Source organism: Gossypium hirsutum, chromosome A12 (genome assembly GCF_007990345.1).
Source record: "Gossypium hirsutum isolate 1008001.06 chromosome A12, Gossypium_hirsutum_v2.1, whole genome shotgun sequence".
NCBI lineage: Eukaryota > Viridiplantae > Streptophyta > Magnoliopsida > Malvales > Malvaceae > Gossypium > Gossypium hirsutum.
Window position 1 is genome coordinate 86,483,904 of NC_053435.1, and position 6,000 is coordinate 86,489,903.

The window sequence follows — 6,000 nt, forward strand, 5'->3', positions numbered from 1 at the left end:
ATTTGATGAACTTAATTAAGACATTGAATTTATATTCAATGAGAAAGGTTTGTAAATTTGAATGTGATTAGCTATGTTTAGCATATTGAATTGATATGCAAATATTCATGTGATGACTTTATTTGTATTTGGCTTACTAAGCTTTTAAAGCTTATTTTGTGTGTTCTTCCCATGTTTTATAGATTATCGAAGCTAAATCAGACTCGGAGATCGTCGGAAAACATCATCACACTATCGATCATCTAGTTGGTACTTTTGAAGCTTTGTATACATGGTATATGGCATGTATAGGCTATTGTTATCTTGGTATGTTTTGAGTTGTGATTATAGCCATGAGATTTGGCTTGTAAGTGTTGGATTATGGCCATTTAAGTTGGCTTGAATTATATGTTTGATAAGTGATATATGTGATATATATAATGCCTTATATGTTGGCTTATTTTGGTATGTTTTCCATAGTTGTGGATATAGCTAAATGGTTGTTCATTTAGTTAGTTGTTAATGCTTGAAAGGTGACATGTTGTGGCTTGATTATAAAATGTTGTGATGGAATGTTTTGTGATATTAAAATAGGTGATAAAATGTTGAGAAAATGCATAGAGGAGATAAACGTAATAGTTGGTTTTGACATAATGTTTCAATATGATTTTGGTCATGGTTTTGAGTATTGAAATGGTTGTGAATAAAATGGCATGTTTTGTGTATTAAATGGCATGTCTTGGTTGCCTTTGAATGTATATAAATGATACAAGTTGTTGTGGTTTAGGTGTGCATAATAAAAGGGTGGCAAATTGGCTTTTCTTATGCACACAGCCGTGTGTTCCCTGAGGCACCCTTCAAATTAAAGCCAGTATACCCTACAGGTTTGGCACAACCTAGACACACGGGCGTTTCTACTGGCCGTGTGTGGCACACGAGCTGTCACATGGGCGTATGGTTGGCCGTGTGACCTAAGTCAGTGATCTCCCTAATTTTCCCATGGCTATGGCACACGGGCGTGTCTTAGATCGTGTGGTACAAGTCAGTATGTATGCCCTGTTTTCACACGGCCTGTGATACGGACGTGTCTGGTAACCGTGTAAGACACATGGCCTGTTCACACAGTCGTGTGACCTTTAAAAGTTTGAAAATTTTATAAGTTTTTCAAAGTTTGTGAATGTTATCTGTTTAGTCCCAAACCACTTCTAAGCATGTTTTAAGGTCTCGTAGGACCTTATAAGGGACAAAGTGATTGAGATGAATGGGTTTTTAATGATGATTGCACAAATGTATGATTTATGTTGTGGTTGATCGGTAATGCCTCGTAACCCTATTCCAATGATGGATATGGGTTAGGGGTGTTACAGCGATCATAAGTCAGATGGGAGAGAGGAACTCGAGGGAGTGTGTAGTCTCCTCGTGTAACACCCCTAACTTGTCATTATCGCCAGATTAGGGTTACGGAACATTACCAAACACTCGAGAAACATTTATCAATAATTAATTAATTAATTAAATCATATTCAAAACATATCAAACACAATTATATCGTCCCTAAATCAAGCCTTTGAGGTAATTCAGGACCAATTTGAAACAAAACAAAAGTTTTAAGAAAAATATGAAAAATTTCAAAACAGGGGACATACAGCCATTTAGCCAACCTATGTGGAATGCCCTAGGTTATGTAACTTTCAAAATAGGGATACACGACTGTGTCTCAGCCCGTGTCTCTACCCGTGTAACTCACTGAGTTGAGCTACATAACCATGTCGCAACCCATGTGCCAGACCGTGTAACTCTCTGACTTGTGACACATGGTCGTGTCACAGGCCATGTGCGAGGTCGTGTAACACACTAAGTTAAAACACACAATCGTGCCTCAGATCGTATGTGGCACATGACTAAATAACACGGGCGTGCCCCAGGCCGTATGTACCTAAATGAACCTTAAATGACAAGTTTACCATTTCAAGCTTACTTGGACCCTAAGTAATCCATTTACCAGCCAGAAGACCTATTCAAAATGACACTAAACAAGCTCAAAACATGCTAAATCAACCATCCTAAGTGCCTAACCAATGTATCCTCATTGGTACCACAAGTATACACAATTATACCATACTATGAATCATCAACCAAAGCATGTCGACTCACATTATTTAACATTCAACCAATATGCTATCATAGGCACCTCAAATCACAACATTTCAATAAGGAATATACTAATAATTTGTACTAGAAACATCTTCCTTCATTCACATATATAATAATAAGTTGTCTACTTACACTTAAAATCATTCTTTATAGATTTACACATCAAAATAATAGTAACGACAAACAAGCCTATTACATGCCATATAATCCAAAATAACGTTAAAAAAACTATCGAAAATGGATGGATAGTGTGACTTGAGTGTTGATCCGATCGTCCAACCTCCAAAAGTATTTATAAGAACAGAAAGTAACACAAGTAAGCTTATTGAAGCTAGGTAAGTTTGACGTACAGAAATAATAAGTTTTACCAAAGTAAATATAACAATTCAATAAAAAATAATCTAATAACACATGCTTCCTGTCATGCACAATTACATACTGGTGAGTTGCATCTTTCAATTCAAAGCTTAACCAAAGTTCTTCGAGAATAATATAGATGTCCACAATATAATCAATTACATGTCATGCCAATCAAAGTCATTATATAAGTATAATACAATAATTTATGATCTGATGAATGACTTATAGATATGAGTACAGTTCCATCCGAAAACATGTCAAATACTCATAAGAGCTCAACCACCCGATAACACGCCAATTGCTCCGAATAGATAGTCCAACCGAAAACACGCCAAAATAAGGAGTACAACACGAGAGTTCGCAACAAATACTGAATCTCGACCTACTCGAGAAAAATGTATATATCACACCACATCAGTCTCTACTTCAATATCCCACATAACACGCTGTCATTCAATTGTACTTTATCTCGCGTTCATCCGATCTAAGTATTGAAATTCAATAATATTTCTCAAACAACTTTACATCATCAATAAACAATTATATCTATTATATCATATTGTATCATCAAACATTTCATATAGATATTAAACTATAAACCGTATGAACTTACATTGACTAAGTTGTAATAGTTGTTGTAGTTTAAGGACTATTCCACAATTTTCTTTTTTCCACTTAAATCAACAAGGTCTTGATCTAAAATGAAAAATTCCTAATTATTAGCTTACATTTTATATTCCAATTTACTTTACATTTTATAACCTTTTATTTTTCAAAATTACACAATTACCCTTAACTTTTACAATTTTTGCAATTTAGCCCCTTAATTCAAAAATAATCAAATTAACCATTTTCTTCAAGATCAGATTATAGATAAATATTCTAAGCCCTAAAATAGTCCACAAAAAACCTTTTATTCACCTACAACCCATGTACTTTTAACATTTTAACAATTTAATCCTTTAATAAAAAACTAACTAAAATCACTTTACAAAACTACCAATAATCGCAATTACATAATTATCATCATAAAAAACTAAGATTCATCAATGGTAACTTCCAAAATTCTTAATAGATTCAAAAACGAAGCTACGGACTAGTTGGATCTAGTTGTAACAATATCAAAAACATAAAAATTACAAGAAATAGGTATCAATTTCACTTACATGCAAAGAAAACAAGAAAACCAAAGCTTCTTCTCCCTAGCTATGGCTTTCGGCAAATTGAAGAAGAAAATGAAGATGAAATTATTTTATTCATTATTTAATTTTGATTAAATTACAAAATTGCCATTGCTTATATAATATTTTATCAATTTCAACCAAATTGTCGTCCCACCATAATAATTAGGGCATAATTGCTACTTAAATCCTTCCTCATTTATTAATTAAGCTATTTGATCACCTAAATGCAATAATTACTATGTTTTGCACATTTTACAATTTAGTCATTTTTCTTTAATTAGCTATATAAACGTTAAAATTTCTTAACCAAATTTTAATATGACTCTAATGACTCTATAAAAATATTCTATAAATAATATTTACGAGTTGACACGACAGAAATTTGTGGTCTTAAAACCATTGTTCCGTCACTACTGAAAAATGAGTTGTTTCACCTCGAGGAGGTCTAAGCCTCTAAAGATTAAAGTATCAATAATTTATTTTTGTTCTTGCATCTCAACTATTTTTTTATTGTGCATACGATAAACACACTCTAATAATTTTTGAACATTATTAGACTAATGTATCTAACTTTATGCGATTGGGTGTCGACTCCATTAATTTTCGCCTTTAGAATAAGGTTTGAGTTTTTCCTTGTTTAGTTCTTAGACTTAGTAGGATAGATTTGTGTTGATTGACAGGAAATTGATAATTTTGTAAGTATTTTGGGGTATTGTTTAGTGAAATTGCGATATCTATGGGGGTATCGCGATTTCTTGAACAATTTCGATTGGGGACCAAAATTTTTTTTAGGTATCGTAATATCGAGTCTTTGGTATTACGATACCTCTGAATTTCAAAAGTACAAAAACTTTGGTTTTACACAGTGATATCACGATGCCCAACCCTTAGTATAGCGATACCTCAGACAATATAGAATTTAAAGGGTACAAAAATGAGGGATATCACGATATCCGCCCTTGGTTATCGCGATATCCATGTTGGGGCAGGAAATATCGGGGTTGGATATGGTGATCTGCGTGTTTTGGAGGCTTTTAAGCCCCCAAACACCCTTAAAATAACAATTTCTGCAAATCCTCCCAAATAAAAAACCCTAAAACCTAAAAAAAAATCCCCTTCTCATAATTCCTTTTAATCTCTTTCAAATCTTCACTAATTTGACTATAAAAGAGGGTTTAACAATACAAAAAAATACAAAAACAATAAATTTGCAATAAGCCAACAGTTAAATGCAATAAAAGTTGTTTAACCCTTTAAAAATGCTATTTATAAGGTCTATTTGACCTAAATTAGAGCTACAATACTTGTTTGGACTTTGATATTTGAAAAATGACAAAAATAGCCTTAAAGCCCTAAGTCAAAATGAAGAGAAATTCTTGATACACAGGTGTTGGCACCATGGTTCAACAACAATACAATGCTAAATCTTACAGGATCTCCTTATTGGGGCTTGTGAAGGAATCATTCTAGGACGTGAGCGTTTGGGCTAAACTATGCAATTTGCGTTGGGGTGTGAGTATTTTGGGCCACAACTCACTCGTCTTTCATTGGCGGTCCTCGTAGTTGTTTGTTTTGCTCTTGATAATTCTCGACATTACATCCTAAGCTCATATGTGCCTAATTTAAATCACAAAACACCAAAATATTTATTTATAAGTAGCCAATATAAAATCAAAGCAAAAATAAAGAAAAAGGCTAATGCAGGCAAAAGTTATGCTATATATGCAAACAGGGGTGAAGTTAGAATTTTTTTATGGGAGACCGAAATTAAATTTTAATTTTTATGATAATAAAAATGCAATTTCACCATTTTCATAGCCTATATCTTTATAAAATTTAAAGGATTAAATCCAAATTTTGTCATTTTTAGGAGGGATCGGGGCCCTTGACAGCCCCCTAACTATTCCTTTGTAAACAAATGAAGCTAAGATATATTTTACTTGAAGATTAATAAAAAAAGTAACATAATAAGGACCTAAAATAAATGAATTATGTACATTTATCAATAAGCATAAGTATATTACCTAATTTTATGGACATTTATCAATGGTGCTGATAATTTGAGCCATTTAATAACATTATAGAAATATGAGGGCTAAATTATCATAAATTAAAATATGAAAATTAAATCTCAAATTTAATCAAAGTAAAGGGACTAAAACCATAGGTTGACCAAAAATATGTAAAAGGAAATAAAGTAAAAAGGGCCAGGCCTAGTTTAATAGGGCCATAAGATTGACCCAAACTGAGACAAGTCGGTTTAAATGGTTGGCCCAATTCTCGTTAAAATAAAACTAATAATCCAACCTAAAAAATCTGACTC